General features: G+C 41.1%; 1 long non-coding RNA gene across 1 annotated transcript in view; it reads right to left on the reverse strand.

Annotated features, from left to right (window-relative positions):
* Window positions 1-27,586, reverse strand: part of LOC123757923 (uncharacterized) — an 855,462-nt gene that overhangs the window by 717,611 nt on the left and 110,265 nt on the right. Inside the window, exon 2 of the long non-coding RNA XR_011229392.1 lies at window positions 23,612-23,676. This is a non-coding gene — a long non-coding RNA (uncharacterized lncRNA). The remainder of the gene's footprint in view (window positions 1-23,611; window positions 23,677-27,586) is intronic.

Consider the following 27,586-nt stretch of genomic DNA (forward strand, 5'->3'; position numbering starts at 1 on the left):
TAGCAGTAAGTGGGCTAGGAGTGGCAACTGTGCTTAAACGCTGGAAACTGATCACGTTCACCGTCCCATCAACGACGCAAGTATCAGGAATAAACGGTGAACTGTTGACGGTAGGAGACCCGAGCCAGGGTCTGCAGGTTGGCATGGTGACCGCCAAGCTCTTGCTGTCAACAAAGCCTGCAGTCAAAAATTTATAGCATAACATAGGCAAGATTCTAATAGAAAAAAAGCAAGTTGTACCAAAAAAATAAAAGTGTTTATCATTAAAAGATAAACAAGTTCTCTTGACGTTCCTGAACCAATTATGAACAAAATGAACAAAGCCTGCAGTCAATATGCAGTTATATGACTCTGTAACCCTTTCCACCACCCTCCACGGGGGTGGGTATGGGGTGCATAATAAAGACATTAAATGAAATTCTACAAAGGTACAACATGTGTGTGTTTTCATCGTATCAAGACGTACCAAGGAGCAATACCATCACCCAAACGTCTCTCAATTAGTCCAGAGAGGCGTATAAATGAAATGCTTTTATTCATTCTATCATTTAAATGATCCCTAGGTGCATCCAAAGCTTTATATTGATCTAAACACTTCCACCATGAACGTTTGAACTCCTGGCGCACACATACGACCAATTAAAGCTGAGGGCGAGATGAGAGCCAACCAGGTTGTGGGAGAGCTTAAACAAGGAGAGATGTGGGACGTCACGGTGGGAGCAACCGCTTGGTACAGCCTGGTCGACCAGACCAGCAACTAGGAAGCCTAATCAGAGACCGGGCCGCAGGGACGTTGATCCTCGAAATCATCAACAGGTAGGTGCGCCCTAGAGTATCTAGGCTCCTTCCCCTGAACCTGGATGGGGTTCGGGAAATTCTTTTACTCCCCAAGCCCGACTCGGACCAAGTCAGTCGAGCTAGGCCCCAACAGGCTGTTGCTTGGAGCGGTCCGCAGGCCGGTGAATAGGATCACAAACTATCCAAGCATTTTAAGCAAAACGTATTCCTTAAACTTGGGCTGTGGGAAAGCATCTAAATGGTCTCCTTAAAACAACAACCAGAAGTTGCTGGCCGAGATGCTGTGGAAATTGCACCAAGACTCTCTAGTAACTAGACGAGTCTCCCTCGTTTTCTGTCTGCGTGCTGTTTTCACCTGTTATGAGTGGGGAAAACAGCACGCAGGTATTATGCCACTACCACAAATACCAGCATTTAGCGGTAATTGAAATACGCGTGAACGTACCAGGAAAACCAGGCCTCTGGCATCGGGCCTTGCTTGTCTGTATATTCCGCCTGGCGCACCTCTGCTGGCTTGCTCACTACGTGTACTGTCGCTATGTTTATTTTCATAGAGAGAGATGATCTGGTCGTGTAAGTGGTCGCAGTCTGCGTCATCAAGATAATTAAGATAATTACTTAGTGTGTGGCCACAATTTCCTGGACTTGGCCAGCAAGAGCGTGCGAGGGCCGAGGGAAGACAGTCTGCTGCTTGACGACGTGTTGACGATGATGATGATGAAGATTAAGCCACCCAAAAGGTGGCATGGGCATGAATAGCCCATAAGTGGTGGCCCTTTTGAGCCATTTCCAGTATCAATAGATGATACTGGAGATCTGTGGAGGTGCGACTGCACCCTGCGTGACGGGAGATGTCTCCCGTGTCCGTGTTGACGACACGGAAGAGGCTGTATGTAGGTGAAGGTGAGGGGTTTATTGCGGGGAAGTCAGATTTGGTTATGAGGTTGATGCTTTGTGGTGGCGAAGGTGATTTTTTGTGGTTGTGAAGTTGATTTTTTTGTGGTGAAGATAAAGGCAATACTATGTGATGGTGAAGGTAATGTTGGTGATGACAATTAATGATAGTGATGTGATGAAGTTGATGCTCTTCATTCTCTCCCACTCCACGCCCCTCCCTCGCTGTGCCTCGCGCGGCTCCCATCAACACATCATTAACAAGTGAAGCCTTACCGCGTGTGGGCGGGGCTCGGAGCTCGCCTCCGCCTCACACCAATAACGAGCTCAAACCCCCTAGACTGTGGCTTACCATAATGTCGTATATATTTATATAAAAAACTGGCATCTCCTTCAGTGTCCATACACTACCAACATGTGACCTTGCCACAGTGATTATGACTAGGTGATCCTATTATATATATATATATATATATATATATATATATATATATATATATATATATATATATATATATATATATATATTATTAAATATGACCGAAAAAATAAGATTAATAATTCTAACACGAATTTTCTCAATATTTCTTATGTTTCCTTTTACTGTCGATGGTAATTGAAAAATCAATTCTCCAAAATTGATTTTTATTTCTAGTGTGACGCGACGCTTAAACGCGTTTCGTAATAACTTATTACACTTTCAAAGACTTTAGTTTACACACACAACTGTAACCTGAAAACACTAAACAGAGTCAGCTTATCTGTTATACTTATACTCACATTTGGGTGAGGTGATATGGTGCAACAGTTTTGGATGAGGTGAACAAACTTGTGACAAACACAAGACAGAACACGAAACTATGGGTATTAATTGGATATGAGAGCATAAGAATGGAAGTAATTGCAGAGGGCATATTGGCCCATACTTCCTCTTGATGCTTCTATATTGATTCGGAGTCTTGAAGTGGGTATAATATAGTTGCGCATTCACAACAATACCCACTTCAAGACTCCAACCTCCTGGTTGTCGGACTGATCAACCAGGCTGTTGGGCGCGGCTGCTCAAAGCCTGACGTATGAGTCACAGCCTGGTTGATCAGGTAGACTGATCCTCGGAACCACCACAAGGTAGGTAGGCGGGTATATTAACGCAGGACTCGAATGGTTCTGTTTCGGAGATCCTCTGGACATGAAAAGTTAAATCCAGAACTTGACGATTATTTAGTGTGGATGAACAAGGTGCTATTGTCAGTGTTGTTTTTCATTTCGAGTTTATATATATATAATAATATATATATATAATATATATATATATATATATATATATATATATATATATATATATATATATATATATATATATATATATATAGTCGTACCTAGTAGCCAGAACGCACTTCTCAGCCTACTATGCAAGGCCTGATTTGCCTAATAAGCCAAGTTTTCCTGAATTAATATATTTTCTCTAATTTTTTTCTTATGAAATGATAAAGCTACCCATTTCATTATGTATGAGGTCAATTTTTTTTTATTGGAGTTAAAATTAACGTAGATATATGACCGAACCTAACCAACCCTACCTAACCTAACCTATCTTTATAGGTTAGGTAAGGTAGCTGAAAAAGTTAGGTTAGGTAGTCGAAAAACAATTAATTCATAAAAACTTGGCTTATTAGGCAAATCGGGCCTTGCATAGTAGGCTGAGAAGTGCGTTCTGGCTACTAGGTACGACATTATATATATAATATATATAATGTCGTACCAAAAGTATATTTTGGTAGCAGTCTTTCTTGTAAACATATATGTTGCTGAATATGACCGAAAAGGTAAGATTAAAAATTATAACACGAATCTTCTCAATATTTCTTACGTTTTTCTTCACTGTCGGTGGTAATTCAAAAATCAACTCTCGAAGTTCATTTTTACATTTTTATTTATGGTCTGACGCCTAGAAGCGTTACGCAAGACTTCTTACATTTTTAAAGACTGATTTTTATGTACTCCGTTTCTTGCTTATATTTGTTTTTGGGTGAGGTGATAGGATACAAATCATTGGGAAAAGACAGAACACGAAACAATAGGTATAAATGAGGTATGTAACCAGGGGTATACATTTTATCTGCTTGATTCTGTGCTGGTTTGGAGTCTTGAAGTGGGTAGAATGTAATTATGTGTTAATTGGCTGTTGATTGGTGGTTTTGACTTTTTGATGATTAGAGCCTCACTGATGTCGAGCCTCCTGTTATCGTTGTATCAGTCGATAATATCTGTGTTGCTTGTTAAGATTTCTCTGGTGATGGTCTGGTTGTGTGAGGAGATTATATGCTCCTTGATATGGAGCCCTGTCGTTTTTGCATGGTTAATCAACTAGAAACAGACGTTGTTGTCTTGCCTATGTACTGTGATCTTTGGGGCTGACAGTCCCTAAGTGGGGACGTAAAGGCATAGACGACGTTGTTTTCTTTCAAGGCGTTCTGTTTGGAGTCTGGAGAGTTCATGAGTAGGTTCTCTCACGCCCATCACTCACCACAGCTTAAAGGACCCTTCATGGTCGGAACTCAACACCCTGACGCCGCCTGCACCTATTAACAATGTGTAAATGGTCGTTAATCCAGCCGTCAAACCCGTTTATGAATGAAAATCACTTTGCCGATGACTTACAAGTAATTACATTCTAACTTTTCCGTAAGTGCTTTGCTTTCTTCCTGTCTTCGACTCTCACCTCTCTCAGTGTTTGGCCCGCGAACTATAAACAACATTGCCAACTGAACCAAAATACCTAACCTATCCTAGGGCAAACTAAATACAAAATTACAATATGTACATATTTATTTACATTTGAAAAAATATAGTTTTTGGCTACAAACGTCCGATAAAATTGACGCAACGTCTTTGGGGTCGGCCGAATCTTGAAGAAGCAGAGCCTAGGTCGCCTGACGGCCGTCCAGAAGTAGAAAACACCCCGGCAACCGCAGAGATGACGGAAAAGTGTATTCCGATAACTACATTTTAGATCATCAACTCCAGGATCAATATCAATGGCTGCCAACCTCCCTGTGGCCCCATAAACCACCTAACCCGCCCCAAGAAGGCTAAACCAGCAGATCATCCACAGGGAGCTGCAAAACTTGCAACTAAGAGAAGAAATGTAGACATTTACATACCACATGAGACTATCACAGATTAATACAGTAATTAGAAATTGATAAATGCAGAAGATGTACAGTTACCACATAACAACAGTTGCAACATCGGGATCTGCGGATTAGTACAAGAACTTAAGCAACTAAGATCCACTTATTTTCATGAAAAGGAACAACAGAACAGCTAAATACATTCAATTTATCTGAACTGTATGAGTCTCATTTTATAACAGAAGTACACTCACATCGCATCAGGCTTGGATCCCCATGTGCATGGCAAATAAGCTTACAGGTTCTAGAAGATGAGAGGAAATGTCAGCGCTGTGGAGAAATGCCCGACAGACCACTGGAACATTATCCAACACAGAGTTACAAACCCAATATGATTTCAACTAAGATTCAACAGAGCAGAAGTTGTTAAACACATGAGGAATAATCTTACTGAAGCGAACATACGAGTTACAAATACTCATATTTCGTCTAAGTTGTTGTTGTTAAAGATTCGCTACCTGGAACAGAGTTCCAAGTAGCACGGGCTATGGTGAGCCCGTAGTGCCTTTTCGTCCAAGTAAAAAAGAAACAAGTAACACTGAGTGGGCCAGGCAGAGGCTTGGGGCACGCACAAGAAAATCCCTAAAAAAAAATAACTATGGACCACACCAACATCCGGGATTGTATATCACCCCCGTCCTCCGCAGCGTTCACAAATGTTTACGGGCTATTCATGCCCGTGCCACTTCTTAGGTAGCTTAATCTTCATCAATCACCATCATCGGTCTTCACCTCACCACTAAACTCATATATCAAACTAATAGATCTCTCGTTTTGTTGGTTTACTACCTTATTACCTCTTGTTTACTTCTGACTCGACATCGCCATAAGGAGAAATATCCAACCCTTTTAGTGGGAGTACAACAGAAGGATTCATAAGGGTGAGGAGCCCCGAGAGAGCGCGGGTAATACCACAGGTGGCTGTCACTTAAGCCGGAGGAGATCAATAGTGATCGATAGTCCCATATAACCCACTTATCTCGTACGTTCTATGCACGGATCAGAACACCAGCAGGAGGCTGGGTGACATAACGTTCGGGCAACACCCCAGAGCTAACTCAGCATCAGCAATAACAATGATAGGATAGATTATTTCAATTTCAATTTCAATTTCAGGATAGATTATGGGGGCATCTTCAAAACAACATACACCACCACCTTAAGTGACCCTACGTTTCAAATTTCTTGTGCTATCTCGCTTGGAATGCTGACTCCCCTCCCCCCACACACACACACTCACTTTCAATGCTGCCAAGATATCCAAAACAGTATTCAGATATCCCATACTGCACCATAGATGCGAGAAAACACCTACACTACTGGGAGTATTGAGAACGGAGGAGAGAGATCACATAGTCTCGGCATGGAAAATACTCAAAGGTCAAGTCCTTATAATCTGCACAATAAAATACAATCGGTGTGAGTGATATGTCTGAGAATGTAACCAAAACCCAACCTGGCTTCTATTAATTTTCTCGATACACCACGTCAGTGTGATACCTTTGTGAACCAGTTTATATGCCCCAATGAAAGATGTGATTTCCCTATAACGGCATGACCACTAAAGATTTTTTAAGAAAACTGACCTGTCATCTACCGTCTGGTAGATGGCCATCTACAGATGCCGTTCCTGTAGCCGATTACGTCTAGTGGTGACTGTCATTTTCAGTAAGGCTTTCCTTACTGAAAAAGCCTTTAATCTTTCCTTTGGAGTGCTCATTCAGTTACAGCTTTAGTTCCAAACTGAAGACTTCTCTGAAGCTTCTGTTAAGTTCCTCGCATACTTCCTGGTCTGACCCCCTGGTCACCTTCCTCCTGATATGCTTGCACAACAGCTTCAGGTGGGACTTGGCATCACGTCCTATGCCATTGTTGTACTGATCTTCTGCCACTCTTCTAATTTGTGTGTACACATATCTCGCCCCCCTTCGCACATATCGACACTACTGACGTTTGTTTGTGCGTTGTGTTTTCATGCTTTTTTGCTTCTTGTGTTTGTTTACAGGTAATGCTTATTGAAGCATGAGGAAATGCTCTTCTTCGTTCCCCTATCTTTCAGTGGTGGCATGAATCGGTCTTCAGCCTCCCAGAGTTTCCTCATTAGGAAGTCCATCATACCCTGTGCTGATTTTGCCCCCAGAGTTCTCTTTCTCGTGCTATTTCTTCCAGGAATTCTCCAGCCTTCTTGTAATTCCCTGTCCGATATGCTAGCCATACACTATCCGCGAAGTCTTTTCCTTGGTCTTCATTATCACTATCATCAAAGACAAACACAGTGTTCATGGCTCATATTGGCATTTCACGAAGAATGTTTTCAATGTCCATCTCATTTTGTAGGAAGAGCAGGTATAGCCTAGCTGGTTGGTCACACACCCTTTGCCTTTTTTATTTCTTCCTTGACATATTGACTCGGAAAGTTCCTCTCTAACACATTAAACAGACTTACCGCTCCATCTCTCTCCTTATCTTGGGTTTGTTGTTTCCCTGTCAATTTCACCATGATTAAAGTCTACCATTACTAGGAATTTTGCTCTCAGTCTTTGGGCTACCACCCCTTGAAGGATATTTATTAAGGATATTAGCTGTACCCTGCCACAGCAACCTTCCCCCGTTCCCCAATCCTCCCCCGTTCCCTCGTCCTCCTCACCATTCCCCTCTTCCCCGTCCCCTAGTTTTCCCCACCATCCCCCACTCCACTTTCCTCTCGACTATTCCCCATTCCACCGTCGCCTCGTACTCCCCACCATTTCCCTACTATTCTTCCCTCCCAAGTTCTCCCTACCATTCTCCATTCCCCTGTCCCCTCATCCTCACCATCATCAACTCCCCTGTCCCTTTGTCCTCCCCACCATTACGCCCTCCCCTGTCTCTTCATCCTCCCCACCATCCCCCACTCCCGTCCCCTCGTCCTCCCCACCATTCCCCACTCCCTCGTCTGATACATTCCCCAATGATCTTATGTTCACATCACTGAAAAATAAGAACAGCGAAAAACACGAAATGAAAACAATGAAAAAATCAACTATACTCACGAAATGAACGGTATGGTAAAAACACAGCTCAATTCCATTGCAATGCCACACAAAATATATAAATCAAAACGAAAATAAATCAAAATCTATGAATATTCAATTTATCATTGAAATCGGAAACACTGAAATGGAATCGTAACATATTTAGTATAGTGTGTGTGTTGCTCTTACATTCCAACAGATGACGCTGTTTTTAAAAAACGTATGTTTTTTTCCTGTCACAGGTGAGGTATGTAAATAGTAGGCATATAAAAACACACGCCTATTCTAATGCAACGTTGTGTCAAAATCTCAAAGCAATCGGTGAAGAATTTTCGGAGATCAGCGAATTTGAACAAACGAACATTTACATTTTTATTTATATAGATTTATATACGCTCTGTTTGTCCGCAGTTACAGCCCCGCTCCTGTGCCAGGAAGTCAACTATGGGCTCACCACAGCCCGTGCTACTTGGAATTTTTTGTCCCGAGAAGATGAATCTAAAACAACAACTCTGTAATTTCGTATACCAGTCTCTGTCTTCTGTGGTTATATGGAGGCTGTAAATCATAGCCACCATCACTTTCCCACCTTCCAATGAAATTATTCTTATACTGCGGTCCCTGAAGTGTGTACTCATCTAGTTGTACTCACCTAGTTGTGTTTGCGGGGGTTGAGCTCTGGCTCTTTGGTCCCGCCTTTGTCAATCAACCGGTGTACAGATTCCTGAGCCTACTGGACTCTTGTCATATCTACATTTGAAACTGTGTATGGAGTCAGCCTCCACCACATCACTGCCTAATGCATTCCATCTGTTAACTACTCTGACATTGCAAAAGTTTTTTCTAACGTCCATGTGGCTCATTTGGGTACTCAGTTTCCACCTGTGTCCTCTTGTTCGCGTACCACCCGTGTTAAACAGTTTATCTTTATCAACCCTGTCAATTCCTCTGAGAATGTTGTAGGTAGTGATCATGTCTCCCCTTACTCTTCTGTCTTCCAGTGTCGTGAGGTGCATTTCACACAGCCTTCCTCGTAACTCATGCCTACTGTGTGTGTGTGTGTGTGTGTGTGTGTGTGTGTGTGTGTGTGTGTGTGTGTGTGTGTGTGTGTGTGTGTGTGTGTGGGCGCGCGCGTGCATGCGTGCGTGCGTGCGTCCGTCCGTGCGTGCGTGCGTGCGTGCGTGCGTGCGTCCGTGCGTGCGTGCAGGTATAGATGTGCGAACTTATAGTGCGGATCTGGCGTCGATCACACGTCAAATTTTGAGGCTATCGACAAGTATTGGCGGCCAGACACAACACCTCTTCCACCACCTTCCCGCGAGCCCCTTCCCGCCACACACGCCCTCCCACACTCTGTACCGTCAGTCTCCCACCCCCCCTCCCACACACTGTACCGTCAGTCTCCCACCCCCCCTCCCACACACTGTACCGTCAGTCTCCCACCCCCCCTCCCACACACTGTACCGTCAGTCTCCCACCCCCCCCTCCCACACACTGTACCGTCAGTCTCCCACCCCCCCTCCCACACTCTGTACCGTCAGTCTCCCACCCCCCCTCCCACACACTGTACCGTCAGTCTCCCACCACCCCCGCACACTGTACCGTCAGTCACCCTACCGCTCACTCTATCATAAGTCACACCCTTACAAGTTTCCTTGTAATCCAAAGGTATGAGAATAAAAGATTAAGACCACCAGGAAAAGTCTACTAATACATTTTAAACCAGTTAGAGGCTTGTAAGTAAACTAGGGAATGACAATTAGCATAACAACCTAACGGCCATAAACTGCAATTGCAATCAACAGGAACGAATGAGTTGCACTGCAAGCAAGCAACTGATTATATAGTTAATCCCCCGATAATTACTCTGCCAGGATACAGGCAGAGTAATTAGTGAGAATTAACATTATTGCCCAATTATTTACTATTTCAATGAAAAAGGGTGAGAGAACAGGCCACGACCTCTCTCTCTTTCTCAGCCGTAGGTGATGAACGAGGAAGTGGACGCTTTGTGTAGACACTTTTTAGAGCAGAGTTCTTCAAACTTGTGTTCTCACGACCCTGTTTGATAATTTCAAATATACCGTCACCACCCTAGTCTGACACTGTCTGATGGGTAATATATCGTCACGACCCTAGTCTGACACTGTCTGATGGGTAATATACCGTCACCACCCTAGTCTGACACTGTCTGATGGGTAATATATCGTCACGACCCTAGTCTGACACTGACATGTAAAAAACTAACAGGTGAGATAATTTAAGGCCTTTGACTCTTTAGTCAAGGCTTGTAGCATTCATTTTCGTTGTTTAATTAATCAAATGTACAATAAAGGAATTAAGCATTTGTGTGTAGTGTGTGACTGGTGGGGCTTCCTGTTACTGGCTATGTTGCCCCAAACTGCGGTGGGATTCATCAAACATTTACACAACCACTTACGAAACCGCTCCGTCTTTCCTCACTCACGACGGGTTTTGTTTACATTTAATAAACAGACTATGAACTGTATGAGGCTCCTCACGCCTCTATGAGGCTCTTTATACCAATAATAACCTCGGGTTGTAAAGTTTCGCAGTTCGTTACTGTTTATTTAGCATTCATAAGCATACCGGCTGCTGTATTAATTAGGCTTCAATTCTTGGTTTCTAGCCTTGTCGGAGTGGAAAAATCTAAAGAAAGATTTGTGGAAGCAACAAATAAAGATTCATCTTAAGATTAGATATTCATATGAAAGTATTCTGATAACACTATTCTTTCTCTAGTTTTTTGCAGATCTCTTTTTAATTCCTTTGCAATTACAGCAAGAAGGAAAGGAACTACCAGAAGAAAGCGTCATGTCATTACGACTATATAGCACTGGGGAAGAGGTCAGGATAAGGATTTAGGATGGGACGGAGGGTAAAGAATGGTGCCTAACCACTTGGACGGTCGGGGATTGAACGCCGACCTGCATGAAGCAAGACCATCGCTGTACCGTCCATCTTACCCCAATCAAATCTATATTTCAATTACTGGCATATTAGCACTGTGATTATACATGATCCTGATTCTTTTATAAAGGTTAACACAGAAAGTGTTGAAACAAATTAATCTTAACATATATTTGTAATATTTATTAAGAAAACATGTTAGAAAATATTATGGTTTGAAAAATACGGCCAACAAAAATTTTAAAATATAAATACAATATAACATGTATAAAAAAACTGAAATTTGAACACATGTCAGTGTAAAAATAAAGAAAAAAGACGTAAAAATACGTCTAATATTATGGTTAGGAAATATGTCAGTAAGGTGACCACTATTTAATATTTTTGACCTTACGACCCAGTGATGAAGGATTCGCGGCCCGTACACTTTGTAGAACCCTGTTCTAAAGTATTAAAATGCTCACTAGAAGAATGAAAACTGGAAGACAACAGAGGGAAAAAATTAATGTGCCAATACACAAGGAAGTGTCGAGAGGTGAACCCTCTAATAAAGTCCAGTTTTACTCAACTGTCTCCTGCAAGTTGTTAGACACTTGATATGAGGAAGGTTCGTGGAACACTTTAAATGTCTTAATTTTTTTCGTCTTCAATTACAAACAATGACTCGGGGAAGACAATTAGCTTCCACAAAGCTAATTATCATAGGCTAACAGTTATTTTCCTGTAGGTGTTGAGTGGAAGCTAATCATCATAGGCTAACAGTTATTTTCCTGTAGGTGTTGCTATCATAAGATCTTGAGTATTATGACATATTATTGAAATCACATAGTAAATCACATGCCACAGACATGTAAATAAGTTTGCTTTACAGAACGCCATATGAAGATTCTTTCCTGAGAGCGCATTCAAATATACTAATTTTCTTTCGAAATCCTCTTACCAGCTTTTTATCGTGTATAACAAACACAAATTTTATTCTTATTTTATAAATTTTTTTAAAAATTATTAAAATTATTTGTTTAGTAACATATGACAGCTAAAATAAAATCAGACACCAATTCGATGAATTTTTTAACAATTCTTCTTGAATATTTAAAAAAAAATCATGATTTAACCTAGGATTCTGAGAAACTAATTAAAACGGAAAAAGAACCATATGCAAAATATATGATTGATGTTGTGTATACCTGTTGGCAAGAGCACTGGGCGTAGCTATCACCATCAGAAGTGCTCACACACACGCAAAACTTTACGGAAAAGGATGGCGTTGAAAGGATTATTTTTGTCCCACCATCAATGCTGCTCCGGCGACACTCAATGATATTCCTTCTGGCATAAATATTAAATAACTTAGTACAGTTTCTACCATTTTTTCTTGTGACGAAAATAACTGCCAACTGCCCTGTATTGAGAATTTTTTTTGCTAGGCGTCGGTACAAGTATGAAATGAAATATGCCATTATTTTTAAACGAGCTTCAAAATATTGTTAATGAGCTAGTCTCTAGTGATATAATTTCTTATACAAAAATTGTGTTTGCCCCTTTAAAGGATATCTATGTTGCACAATTTTCTCTGCTTACACTCTTGACGTACTGTATATCCGCTATTCTGTTCTCCACAATATGAAAACTCGTGCAATGTTCAAAAGCTTCCAGTTTCGTGTTTGTGTTTTCCAGTTGATGACTGGCAAGGTGCAGTCAAGTGTCTTGCTCCATTGTTATCGCGTGGAAAAGTTATTCCGTTTGTGACTGGCCGATAATATTACGTGACTTTTTAATTGAGAACGCTTTCAGCAGCAATTATTACACTGTGTGACAGTGACAGTGCTATGTATTGTTAGGAACGAATTTATTTAAATTATTTTATCGGTCAAAGCGACCAATCTACTGATCCCAAGTGCTAATAATTGACTTATCCAAATATTATGCAAACAAATTAAATCAAATGTAATAGGCTTCACATTTTACAAACTAATTTGTGTACATACTAGAAACATTATCTTGATATGAATCATGTTGTATAAAATAATAACAATAAAAAGCATAGGAGATGGTAGGAGACAAAAATATTAAAGAGTTTAGTGAGACTCGACAAGGTCTTCTCTGAATACTCTTTATTCTCATCTTCGAGGCTATGGGTCCCTACAATTGCACCAGTGATGGTACCCCTAATTAATTATTATTATTTATATATTTATATATTATATATATATATATATATATATATATATATATATGTATGTCGTACCTAGTAGCCAGAACGCACTTCTCAGCCTACTATGCAAGGCCCGATTTGCCTAATAAACCAAGTTTTCATGAAATAATTTTTTTTTTCGACTACCTAACCTAACCTAATTTTTTTGGCTACCTAACCTAACCTAACCTATAAAGATAGGTTAGGTAGGGTTGGTTAGGTTCGGTCATATATCTACGTTAATTTTAACACCAATAAAAAAAAATTGACCTAATACATAATGATATGGGTAGCTTTATCATTTCATATGAAAAAATTAGTAAAAATATATTAATTCATGAAAACTTGGCTTATTAGGCAAATCGGGCCTTGCATAGTAGGCTGAGAAGTGCGTTCTGGCTACTAGGTACGACATATATATATATATATATATATATATATATATATATATATATATATATATATATATATATATATATATATATTATATATGTATATATATATATTTTTTTTTAAACCTAGAAGGGGTACCACCTCTGGTGCAAGTGTAGGGACCCATAGCCTCGGAGAAGAAAATAAAGAGTACTCAGAGAAGACCTTGTGGATCCTCACTGAACACTTTGATATTTTCTTCTCCTATCACCCCTATTCTTTTGGTATGTGTGTATATTTATCTAACTTTATTTGAAAATGTCATTACACAAAAAAAGTTACAATATTGATTACATGCAGGGTACAAGGCTGCTTGTCACAAGTTGAACAGCTCCTCCAGCTCCTCAGATGGCGGGCAGGAACCATGAATGCAGTGAGCATTTCCTCTCTGGATTGCCACACTAAGGCGCTGAAAAAGAAAACTGGCAGCTCTAGGTTCTCTAGTTGTTTCGATTAGCTTAGACCCCAACTCCTTCAAAAAGCTAGCAGCACTTTTACCCCAGGCACCAAGTGTCTCTGAGGCAATGGGGACAAAATTGTAGTGGTGCTCAAGGTCTCCGTATTTACGTGACTTGGCCGCTTCCCGGTGATTGGCAGCTCCTCCTGCTTGTGTAGCACTGAAGTCAACATAGGTATTGGCTAAAGTTGAAACGCAAGTGTAGTCCCACACCAACTGTCTACCATTCTTCCAGGGGTTCACCGTGATTCCGTCTGGGCGACCGACAGGCTCATCAGAGTTGCGGGACATTAGGTAACGGGGCTCTCTCTCTGCTGGACAACCGGCTGTGGTAAGGCTTCTCTTAATGTCATTGACCTCGCCGTGTCTTGCATGCCATCCTCCTGTCCTTTGGCAGAGAAGGCCATGCCGTCCGTATCTGTCGGCCTCTGCCTCGCCGCAAATACACCTGTATTCGGTGTGGATTGGGGCAGCGAGGCGGAGAGCCACGGCAATTCGGAGGGCCTGCGGTGTGAGACGGGTGCCAGTTGCTGACATTGGGGTTGCTAATAGGAAATCACCTGCATGGGGAGCTGCTACAGCTCTAAGTCGGGCAGTGTCATGTGGTGTTGTCGCAGCTTCTAGCAAAGTCGCAGCTTCTTGGTCGGCAATGGGGCGATCCCAGCTGGATTGCTTATGGGCTTCAGAAGGCGGTGGTTGGAGTGCTGGTCCTGCGAGAGAGACCCATTTGGTTGTGCAGTCTGTGAAACTGGGATCATGTACCCCTGCCTGTTGAACTAGGTGCTCAGGTAGGATTTCCTTCACCAAGTTGTCAGACCCCACTGAAGAGGACAGGAACGCTGGTACAGCAATTTGTGTTGCTGTGCGCACGCCAAGGCCCCCGAGTCTGACAGGAAGGGAGGCCTGTTTCCACTGTAAGTCGCTGAGGGAAAGATTGAGGGCTTTTTCTAGTGTTGATTTCAGCAAGCTGTCATACTCTTCTAATTTAATATTGTTGAAAGATGGCGAACATCTTAGAAAGTAGGTCAGCCTGGGGAGGGACAAGCATCTGTTGATGAGGTAAAGTGCATCATGAGCATCGATGTCTTCAATCCTCTCGTTCATCCTCTTCAGGTCAGTGATCTTCTTACCAAGGACCCCGTCGATGGCATTCCTTCCAAGAGGAGCACCTAGGAGTGTGCTGTCCTCAGGGTTGGTTGTATGAATGTCAGGCAAAATAACCTTTATTTGCTCTATTATGTGCTGGTTGGTGGAGGTTATTTCGCACTTGGAAAGGGTTCAGGGTGAGGCCTAGGCTTGCTCCTGAATTATTCTTATGTCGTCCAAGAGTGAGGCTGGGGAGCCGGCTAGAGTACCATCATCCAAAAACCAAATGTTGAGCTCACTGGACAGGTTATCGGTGACTTCCTTGATAACTAGGCAGAAAAGAAAGGGAGCAAGGGGGTCACCCTGTTGGACACCTTCTTGTGATTCAATTTCATGTTCCCCAAAAAGCAGAGTTAGATTCTTGCTGTAGCATGAGTGTACAAACGGGTAGAGGGAAGGAAAAAGGCGATGAACCGCACTGAGTACTGCATCCCTTCTAACCAGATTGAAAGCATTTTTGAAGTCCAGCTTTATCAGGGCTTTTTCATTCGTAATGTTGGCAATGTAGGCTCTAGCTGCATGAGCCGCTGCCTCACACCCTTGGGGAATGCCAAACCCAAGCTGTTTTGGCTTCAGCATGTCTGCTGCTGCCTGACTAACTGCTCTAGCAGCAGCCTTAGCGACGAGACGCCGGAGTGAATTGCCCACAGATATCGGTCTGATTCCTCCATCTTTTTTCCTCAGGGCACAGAGGGTAGCGCCAAAAAAGAGAGGCCGTATGGTCTCTGGTATGTTGCCGTATATATTATATATATATATATATATATATATATATATATATATATATATATATATATATATATATATATATATATAATCGGAAAGGACTCCACCCGTGAAAGGTTCAAACCTAGACTGACAGGAGCAATGAAACTCCTTGACAAGTCCAGTACTCTGACCAAATGGCTACTAGACTGTTAAAAGTCATTGGAAGCTGAAGCTATTTATCCAATTCAGATTCAGATTCAGATGTTTATTCAGGTAAGGTATATACATACAAGTGATGTTACATTAATGGATTGATATATAGATAGAGCTAGTACATACAATGCCTAAAGCCACTATTACGCAATGCGTTTCGGGCAATGACCCAACAGCTCCAAGTAGTCACAGACCAGAAATTCGTTTTCATTGACACAATTCACTTGTATGAGAGAACACGAGTCACAATTTTAACACATTTACTTAGACTTGACAGTCTAGTAGTCATTTAGTCAGAGTACTGGACGTGTCAAGCAGTGTCAAATATTATATATATATATATATATATATATATATATATATATATATATATATATATATATATATATATATATATATATATATATATATATATATTATATATATATATTATTATATATATATATGTCGTACCTAGTAGCCAGAACGCACTTCTCAGCCTACTATGCAAGGCCCAATTTGTCTAATAAGCCAAGTTTTCATGAATTATTGTTTTTTCGACGACCTAACCTACCTAACCTAACCTAACCTACCTTTTTCGGTTACCTAACCCAACCTAACCTATAAAAATAGGTTAGGTTAGGTTAGGTAGGGTTGGTTAGGTTCGGTCATATATCTACGTTAATTTTAACTCCAATAAAACAAAATTGACCTCATACATAATGAAATGGGTAGCTTTATCATTTCAAAAGAAAAAAAATTGAGAAAATATATTATTTCAGGAAAACTTGGCTTATTAGGCAAATCGGGCCTTGCATAGTAGGCTGAAAAGTGCGTTCTGGCTACTAGGTACGACATATATATATATATATATATATATATATATATATATATATATATATATATATATATATAATATAAATTTCTGGTCGCTGTCAGTAACGCAATATGAGAAAACTCGAAATGAAAAACAACACTGACAATAGCACCTTGTTCATCCACACTAAATAATCGTCAAGTTCTGGATTTAACTTTTCATGTCCAGAGGATCTCCGTAACAGAACCATTCGAGTCCTGCGTTAATACCTGCCTTGTGGTGGTTCCGAGGATCAACGTCCCCGCGGCCCGGTCACTAACCAGGCCTCTTGGTTGGTCGCTCTAACCCATCAGGCTGTTACACGCAGATGCTCGCAACCTGACGTATGAAATCACAGCCTGATTGATCAGGTATCTTTTTGAGTGTAAAGCTTAGAGACAAGACCATGTTGTGGCTCGTTCTGGACCATTACGATATGAAGAACAGAATGAAACGGTCCTAATACGGTGGTTTAGTGATATTCTTCAAGTGATAAGTTTTAAATAGTTTCATTTATAGATATCTATAGTCATAGACATCTATATATAAGACACAGAAGGCGATTCGCGTCTCCATGCCTTGTGTATAGACTGTTTGAGAGTTGAAAGTATTCTAAGACAACCTATGCTCCTGTTTAGAGAGAACTTTTTGTAACTATGCGCTTCATAGTACAAATATTGACGTATAAGGCAATTAGATAGTAGAATTCGGTACTATTCCCTTTATAGTCCGAAAAAATAAAGCTAAGGAAACAAACTTCTGTGTTCCTAGGCCTAGTATAGAACAAGTATGTACTATATAAATCCTCAGATAGCGTGTTATAGGCCCAGGAAGGTTAGGTTAGATTAGGTTCTCTTTGCGACATCAATACAAACTTTTCCGATTTGTCTAAATAGTACCGATTTCTACTATCTAATTGCCTTTTACGTCAATCTAAGTACTATGGTCTTCATCGTTACTATTAGTACTACCTAAACAGAAGGATGGGCTGTCTTTAAGAACATTTCGATTAAATTTAAGCCGAGTATCAAATTGAAATGTCCAGTTAAGAAAATAATAAACATATGTTCATAGGTATATACATACACACGCATGAACTTAAGCAAGTAAAATACACACAACAAAACTCAAATGTTGTTGTCATAGATGCAGCTATTGGGAAGAAACGTGCCAAGTAGCACGGGCTATGGTGAGCCCCGTAATGATTGATAAAGATTAAGCCACCTAAGAGGTGGCACGGGCATGAATAGCCCGTAAGTGGTGGCCCTTCTGAGCTATTACCACTATCAATAGATGATACTGGAGATCTGTGGAGGTGCGGCTGCACCCTGCGTGATGGGAGATGTCTCCCGTCCCCTGTAGTGTTGTTAAAAGATTCGCTATCTGGAACAAAAAGTTCCAAGCAGCACGGGCTATGGCGAGCCCGTAATAGGGTGGTGTTGTTGTTGTTAAAGATTTGCTACCTGGAACAAAGTTCCAAGTAACACGGGCTATGGTGAGCCCGTTGATAGTTTAGTAATAGGGTGGATTCGGGAATGTGTTTATACCAGTCCACTGCGGACTGGGTGGCACCACCAGTGAGTAACCTTAATATAACTCAAACTTCTACAGGTAATACTTTCTATGTGTCGCAAATTTCATTACGGATTTATTATACAAGGAATTCGTCCAATATGGCAAACAAATCCGTCCAGTATAACTCAAGGCAAACACAAAATTTTCCATAGTTAATCTTCAATATTGCAGCAAGTAAATATGTATGTTCCGACTATTTTATTACATAAATAGGAAAGTATTTTCTTTCGTTTGAGAACTGACAGTAATAACCAGACACTTGATAAATGGGTCGCTACCTGGCGCTACCACTGTACGTTCACCACCACCACGTGCTGGTCGCTACCTGGCGCTACCACTGTACGTTCACCACCACCACGTGCTGGTCGCTACCTGGCGCTACCACTGTACGTTCACCACCACCACGTGCTGGTCGCTACCTGGCGCTACCACTGTACGTTCACCACCACCACGTGCTGGTCGCTACCTGGCGCTACCACTGTACGTTCACCACCACCACGTGCTGGTCGCTACCTGGTGCTACCACTGTACGTTCACCACCACCACGTGCTGGTCGCTACCTGGCGCTACCACTGTACGTTCACCACCACCACGTGCTGGTCGCTACCTGACGCTACCACTGTACGTGCAACCAGTCCTCTCGAACAGTACATCGTATTCTGACGTATAAATCTCCCCCAAGGCCAAAAACGTACTAAAAATCACAGCGGCTCGCAAAACTTGCGTCACGTCCCGTTAACTATTCGCGGGTCCTCGGTTAGGTTCGGGCAACTCGGTTAGGTTCGGGCAACTCGGTTAGGTTCGGGCAACTCGGTACGTTAATTTTGTGATGTGGGGGAACGCTTGGGGAAAAAAAAAGAGACAGGCAGGCACGTTCGCCATTACTTTTAACTATCCCCCACAACTTTTCTCAGTTAATTTGCGTCGAAGCTTTACAACCCAATCTGTAAAAAGACTCGAATTGTTGGATAAATACAAAATCCGAACTATTTTTTTTTTTAAATAACTCAAGGTTTTTAGAGTACATTTTTGTCGAAGTTAATAACAAGTAAGACAAATATACTTCCTAATGAGGAAGGTTCTCTTGGTGTTCATGGAACTATTACCTCTACACAGCTGGGAAGATAAGACGTTTTTCTCACTCGAAAAAACAGTTTTTTGTTGTTGTTTGTGTGTGTTTGTGTAGGTAAGATAAAAAAATTAGGCTAGGATTTAGTATATTAGAAAACCGACGGTTAGAAAGGCGGGGTCCAAGAGCTAACATTTCGACCTTACAGGCACAAATGGTAAACACACACACACAAACACACACATGATCACCACATTCAAGATTCTGAAGGGAATTGATAGGGTAGATAAAGACAGTCTATTTAACACAAGGGGAACACGCACTAGGGGACACAGGTGGAAACTGAGTGCCCAAATGAGCCACAGAGATATTAGAAAGAACTTTTTTAGTGTCAGAGTGGTTGACAAATGGAATGCATTAGGAAGTGATGTGGTGGAGGCTGACTCCATACACAGTTTCATGTGTAGATATGATAGAGCCCAATAGGCTCAGGAATCTGTACACCTGTTGATTGACGGTTGAGAGGCGGGACCAAAGAGCCAGAGCTCAACCCCCGCAAACACAACTAGGTGAGTACACACGTCACTGACAAGCAACTCCTGCAAAATACTTGAAAGAATAATAAGGCTAAGATTTTTTGCACACCTAGAGAGCATTAGTTTTGTAAACAAACACCAACATGGGGAGAAAACATGCACTCTCTTGAACATTATATTGTAGAATGTCCCATACTGACTGACTTTCGCCCTCCTGGGCTAAGGTATGCTGAACTCTGTAGTTACTATATGAGTACTGGAACACTTGATGATATATTGGACTTGTATCCAAAATTGACCATGTAATATATCAATCATACAATGTATATATATGATGTAACTATATAACCTGAGCTTGTAAAAGCACCTTCATCACCTTCAGTGATTAAGTGCTTAATTGCACACTAGTTTCTTTATCAGCTACCTCACCCTGTCAGGGTAAATGAGACAAATGTATGTGAATGCATGTGTGTGTATATATGTATGTGTATGTGTGTGTATGTATATGTATGGGTATAAAGCATATATGGAAGCTGATCAGAATTACATTTCACCTTTGTGAATGTACATTAATGACACTATGTAAAAGACACATCTAACACTTTATGTAGGGCATACGTAAATCTGTGTATCTATGTATTTACGTATGTAGGTTAGCTTAGCATTTTAAAAGCACCGAGTCACCTTCTGTGGTTGAGTGTTCAATAAACCCTTGAACTGTATGTTTAACACTTCTCTAACCCTGTCCATGGAGGACAGAAGAAAATGTATATATGCTGGTTAGCATTGTAAATGTGTGGCCACGTCTGTGGTAGAAAAAAAAAAAAAAAAAAAAAACATGGATTCATGCTTAACAAACCTCCCGGAATTCTATGATAAAATAACAAGGCAGGACAGGGAAGGATAGGGAGACTGCATATTTCTGGACTGCCAAAAAGCCTTTGATACAGTCCCGCACACGATACTGCCATTCAAACTGGAGAGGCAGGCGGGAGTAAGCGGAAAGGTCCGAGCATGAGTGAATAACTACCTAACAGGAAGGAGCCAGAAAGTAACGGTAAGGAGGCGAGAAGTCGGACTGGCGAACAGTAACGAGTGGAGTACCTCAAGGATCGGTGTTGGGACCAATTCTATTTTCAATATACGTTAATGACATGTTTACAGGAGTTGAGTCCTGTATGTCGATGTTCGAGGATGACGCAAAATTATTGACAAGAGTTGTGTCAGATGAGGATTGTAGGGTCCTCCAAGAGGACTTGAACAAGTTGCCGAGATGGTCAGGGAAAAAGCTACTGGGGTTCAATACGAGTAAATGTAAAGTTATGGAAATGGGATTAGATAATAGGCGACTACAGGGACAGTACACAATGAAGGGTAATTACCTTCTTGTGACGATTGTAGAAAGAGACCTGGGCGTGGACGCAACACCTAATCTATCTCCTGAGGCACATATAAATAGGATAACGACAGCAGCGTACTCTACACTGGCAAAAGTTAGAACATCATTCAGAAACCTAAGTAAGGAGGCATTTAGGACGCTTTACACTGCCTACGTGAGACCACTCTTAGAGTATGAAGTCCCATCATGGAGAAACACATAAGGAAACTGGAAAAGGTTCACAAGTTTGCGACGAGGCTCGTCCCAGAGTTACGAGGAATGGGGTATGAGGAGCGCCTGAAGGAACTGAACCTGACGACACTAGAAAATAGATGGGATAGGGGCGATATGATAGGAACATATAAAATACTCAGGGGGAATTGACAGAGTAGAAATAGACGAAATGTTCACACGGAATAGTAATAGAACGAGGAGGACATGGGTGGAAGCTGGAAACTCGGGTGAGTCACAGAGATGTTAGGAAGTTTTCTTTTAGCGTGAGAGTAGTGGAAAAGTGAAATGAAGTTAAGGAGCAAGTTGTGGAAGCAAATTCTATTCATAATTTTAAAACAAGATATGATATAGAAATGGGACAGGAGTCATTGCTGTAAACAACCTAGAAAGTTTACATGTCTGGCTAGAAAGGCGGGATGCAAGAGTCAATGCTCGATCCTGCAGGCCCAAATAGGAGAGAACAAACAGGTGAGTACACACACGCACGCGCACACACGCACGCACACTTCAAGGAAGCAATAAGGAGTGCAAATCATAAACTGGCATCAGATTAATGCATCTGGCAACCAAGTGACGGGATGAATCATTCTGTCTCCTTACAAACGCTTCTGTCGAAAATATAAATTAATAATTGTATGTTGATGCGTAGTTGGGCTTATTCAAGGTTAAACAAGGTGTTTGGTAACGTTGTTCTGAGAAGTGGTATACAATATGAGTGAGAAATGATAGAAGCACGTTTTGAGTTATAGAACAAATCCACAAGGGCCGTGACGAGGATTCGAACCTGCGTCTGAGAGCATCCCAGACGCTGCCTTAATCTACTAAGCTACGACATGGTCAAAAGAAGTTAAAACCGAAGTTCTACTGAAGTTTGAGTCATAGTTTGTTTGTTTGAGTCATAGATTCGAACACTGTCAAGTTTCGATATTGTTCCCTTAAGCCTATGATTTATCTCCGGTTTCTAATTGTCAAATATGCCACATGGCGGCCTTGAACATATTCCAATCAATAGTGTGTCCTGTTAAGCAATCTACTCAGTCCAAAATGGCTCTAGAAAACGGAATGTATAATCGTTATCCGAGACCCGAGGGTCTGATTCACGAAGCAGTTACGCAGGTAGTTACGAACGTGTACATTTTTCCTCAATCTTTGACGGCTTTGGTTACATTTATTAAACAGTTTACAAGGATGAAAACTTCCCAATCAACTGTTGTTATTGTTATAAACAGCCTCCTGGTGCTTCGGAGCTCATTAACTGTTTAATAATTGTAAACAAAACCGCCAAAGATTGAGAAAAGATGGACAGGTGCTTGCGTAACTGCTTCGTGAATCTGGCTCCGAGTCACCAGCTGGAATAATTAGTAATTGGTCGTTACGTGTCGTGATACTTAGGAGATATCTATGACCTGCAGGAGAATGTTGACCTCTGTTTGACCTCTTTGGTATCGAAAGAAGAACTGAATAAAATGGGGGTATTGATATTTGTTTCAATTATTGTGTATGTTTTATCTGTGAAGTCTTTATCTATCTTTTATCTATGCGTCTTTTACATTCCAACTGTGTATAATTGATGTGCATTTGTTTTATACAAATGTGCTTTACATGTGTGTGGTCGACCTGATATGCTGTACATGAGTATGTTTTACCTGTGTGAGTTATAACTGGACGACGAGTATGTTTTACCTGTGTGAGTTATAACTGGACGACGAGTATGTTTTACCTGTGTGAGTTATAACTGGACGACGAGTATGTTTTACCTGTGTGAGTTATAACTGGACGACGAGTATGTTTTACCTGTGTGAGTTATAACTGGACGACGAGTATGTTTTACCTGTGTGAGTTATAACTGGACGACGAGTATGTTTTACCTGTGTGAGTTATAACTGGACGACGAGTATGTTTTACCTGTGTGAGTTATAACTGGACGACGAGTATGTTTTACCTGTGTGAGTTATAACTGGACGACGTACTAGCTGCTGACGGAGATGTAGCCAATCACTGACCTTTCTGAGGGAGAGTGGTGGAGCCGACGAGGCACCACGATGACCAGCCTGGTGTGAGCCACGTCCTAAGGGTCAGAAGAACATATGCTACAGGAACCACATCAGTCAACGTGTCTTCAGGGAGGAAATCACGGGCATGGATTGAGAAGTACATAATTAGTGCTATTACCTACTGGTTAAGATTTATTTAAGTTACGATTTGATTAGATTAGGATTCATTACGTTTGGTTACGTTAACATGGTGTATTTATTGACGTTGAATGCCATAATTTCACATTATCAACTATTTGAGTGTACCCTAGAATTCCATTTACAGAACACCAAATTCTTCAAAGAAAACGTTTTCAGCATACTTTATACATTTTAAACCAACCACTTATAATGCAATATAGTTATAACTTGAGATTAATCTCTATTCACGACAAAGATTCACTTGCCAGTTTACATGTAGACTATTACAGGAACCGTAATATGTTTTTTAGACCATCACAAATATCTAAATAATTATCCGGGTGGTTTGAGGGAGGGGGGGGGGTGGTTATCTCGTGGTAATGGGTTTGCTGAGGACCCCATTACAAGTGGGCTCCACTTGTAATGGCTGCCCAGGCGAGATCAGGTGGAACACAGCTCATCAATATGGGGTTCAACTTTAACTCAAAAAGCTATATAATAGATTAACTGGTATTCTGTTTACTAAAAATCAGTATTATTACTAAGATTTTACCATTAAAAACCCCATTACTGATTACTAAATATCAGTAATGGGGTGATGGCGGTTGTTTGAGATTGTGGTATTAATGGTATTTGTGGCCGAAGTGATTTAATGCGGGTGGTGGTACTGGTTGTGGTACAGATGGTATGGTGGTCGTGGTACTGGTGGTTGTGGTATTGTGAATATAGTACATGTGGAAAATATTTATTATTTCGCCTATTAAAAGGTGTTTGGGGACGGCAGAGTATGAACTCCCCTCAGTGTTCCCCCCTAGCAACAACCCCTAGCAACAACCCCTAGCAACAACCCCTAGCAACAACCCCTAGCAACAACCCCTAGCAACAACCCCTAGCAACGCTAAACAACGCTAAAGAGCTTCGTCGCCATTTTTTTATTAATACATTAGGTACATCTGCATATGTGCAGCTACCATAGACTATATGAAGGGGAGTACAGTGTGTCAAAAAGCTAGCTACGTGATGCTAAAAAAAAATCCCTATCACACAGGATGGTTAGTCATACAGCGGCATGTGTGAGTGAATAATAGTGAATAAGGTAGCAATGAAATTGCCAATAATCAAATATCTTGATTTTACTCTGCGGATTACAAGTCGTGAATATCATTGTATTATTTGATAACACCACTTTTAATTAGTTAGCTTGCTAACCGCACTGTATAACCAATTTATTTGTAAATAGGTTAAGTAAAATTGAGTAACAACCCGCCCCTCGGCCGACTCCGGGGCGGGAGCCAGCCCGTCTTCCTTAGGTTTCCCCAACATCAAAAAACTGTCGTGCTAAAGTGCCCTTATACTAACCTACCAGAGGACCCAAAACAAAAAACGGGACAGTATATCAACTTCACGAGCCGCTTCCATTTTCTAGTACGACAATGTTTGACCTTGAGTAGAGTATACGTCAAAATGCGACGTTCTATTAGAAGGACGGGTTGGGAGGAAGGGGGCTGACCAAATTCTTTCCTTTGGTCTAGTACACCTAGAATCAACGCTTCGAAGCTCCGATTATTATTTTCCTGTAGCTTACTGCCAAGAGCGATTGTGCAGCCCGTTCTCGCATACAAAGATCCAAGCTCGTTAATCCAGCCGCCAAACCCCCCTGTTAATGAATGAAAAGCGGTTTACACACGACTCACAACTGATGACGTCTGAACACTTCCGGAACAAGTGCTTCGTTCACGTCCTCTGTTCGAACTACAATTTTATAAGTGCTTCACCCACGTACTTCAAGTACAAATAGTCGCCAACAGAGCCTAAACACCTAACCTAACCAACGCCTAACTATACATATAATATTTATATATAATAATATTAATTTATATATGAGAAACCAATTTTTAATATGCCGCATGTAAAAATTTATGAATGTGTCTGGGGAGAATGGCCGTTGCTTTAAAAAGGCTAGTGTGAGAACGGGTTGAATTGTGAGATGTCGCAGCCCGTCCTCCAAACAAAGACCCAAAAGTGATTCCATCCACCCGCCAAACCCCCTGTTTATGAATGAAAAACGGTTTACACATGACTTACATCCAACCCGTTCTCGACTCAGTCCATTACATCCAGCGGTCGACCCCACAGACGCATTCACAAATTTTAACATGATGTTTAATCAAAACAGGAATTTTCTCAAATATAAATTAATATTATTATATATTAGCATATTGTGAATAGGTTAGGTTAGGTGTTAAGGTTCTGTTGGCGATTATTTGTATTTGTAGTACGTGGGTGAAGCATTTACAGCGTTGTGGTTCGAACAAAATTCGTCAGTGAAGCACTTGTTCCAGAAGTGTTCGAACGAAATCAGTTGTGAGTCGCATGTAAACCATTTTTCATTCATAAACGGGGGGGTTTGGTGGGTGCATGGAATCACTTTTGGGTCTTTGTTTGGAGGACGGGCTGCTCATGCAACCCGTCCTCGACTCAAGTCCATTACATCCAGCGGTCGACCCCACAGACGCATTCATAAATTTTAATATGCTGTTCATTCAAAACGGGAATTTTCTCAAGTATAAATTAATATTATAATATATTAGCATATTGTGCATATATAGGCATAGGTTAGGTTAGGTTAGGTGTTTAGGTTCTGTTGGCGATTATTTGTATTTGTAGTACGTGGGTGAAGCATTTACAGCGTTGTGATTCGAACAAAATTCGTCAGTGAAGCACTTTTTCCTGATATGTTCGAACGTCAGCAGTTGTGAGTCGTGTGTAAACCGCTTTTCATTCATAAACAGGGGGTTTGGCGGGTGCATGGAATCACTTTTGGATCTTTGTTTGGAGGACGGGCTGGCTCATGACAGGCTGACGGACTGATGATGATCGAACACTTCCGGAACAAGTGCAACACTGACGAATTTTGTTCGAACCACAACGCTGTAAATGCTTCACCCACGTACTACAAATACAAATAATCGCCAACAGAACCTAAACACCTAACTTAACCTATGCCTATATATGCACAATATGCTAATATGATATAAATTTATATTTGAGAAAATACCTGTTTTGAATGAACAGCATGTAAAAATTTATGAATGCGTCTATGGGGTTGACCGCTGGATGAAATGGACTTGAATCGAGGACGGGTTGGATGTCGAGGATTCTTCAACGAGCAGAGGGCCGTTTAATGAACAATCAAGTGTATAAACTGTGAGTGGAGAGACTGTAATATAGCAATTGGACGATATACAAGAATCGCCAGAAGGCAGGCACATGCCAAACTCCTCCGGGGGTTCAGTAAATCAAAATACTTGCCCAACTGGCTGCCGGATAAGAGCCCAACGAGTGTAGCATAATTAGACTCCGGGAACCCGGGTTCCTCTATAGTATATCCTCTATAGTATATCTACAATATATCAAGGCGGTTATGACATAATTTATTTATTGGTATAATATTAATCAATAAATTGTCATTAACCATTTCCCCTAACAGGAACTATGGTCATACTATGGGGTTTAAACCAAAACGTTTGTACGTAAAGTTTTATATCTTGCTAATTTACGTATAAACGCAATCGAATATAATTAAGTAATTATTAATTTATTTACTAATTGTTTCACTGAACCAGCCTATTTTCTGATAATTTGATTAATGTCATTCAGCCACTTTGATCTAACAAAGATAACTTAGAGAAACAGAGCCATACTGCACTGGACACAGACTTAAATAATTATTTCTAAGTGTGGGTTTCCATCAGGTATGGTGGAAGCAGCCTTGTTCACAGAAACAATAAGATTAATAATTAC

Source organism: Procambarus clarkii, chromosome 22, assembly GCF_040958095.1.
Source record: "Procambarus clarkii isolate CNS0578487 chromosome 22, FALCON_Pclarkii_2.0, whole genome shotgun sequence".
Lineage (NCBI taxonomy): Eukaryota > Metazoa > Arthropoda > Malacostraca > Decapoda > Cambaridae > Procambarus > Procambarus clarkii.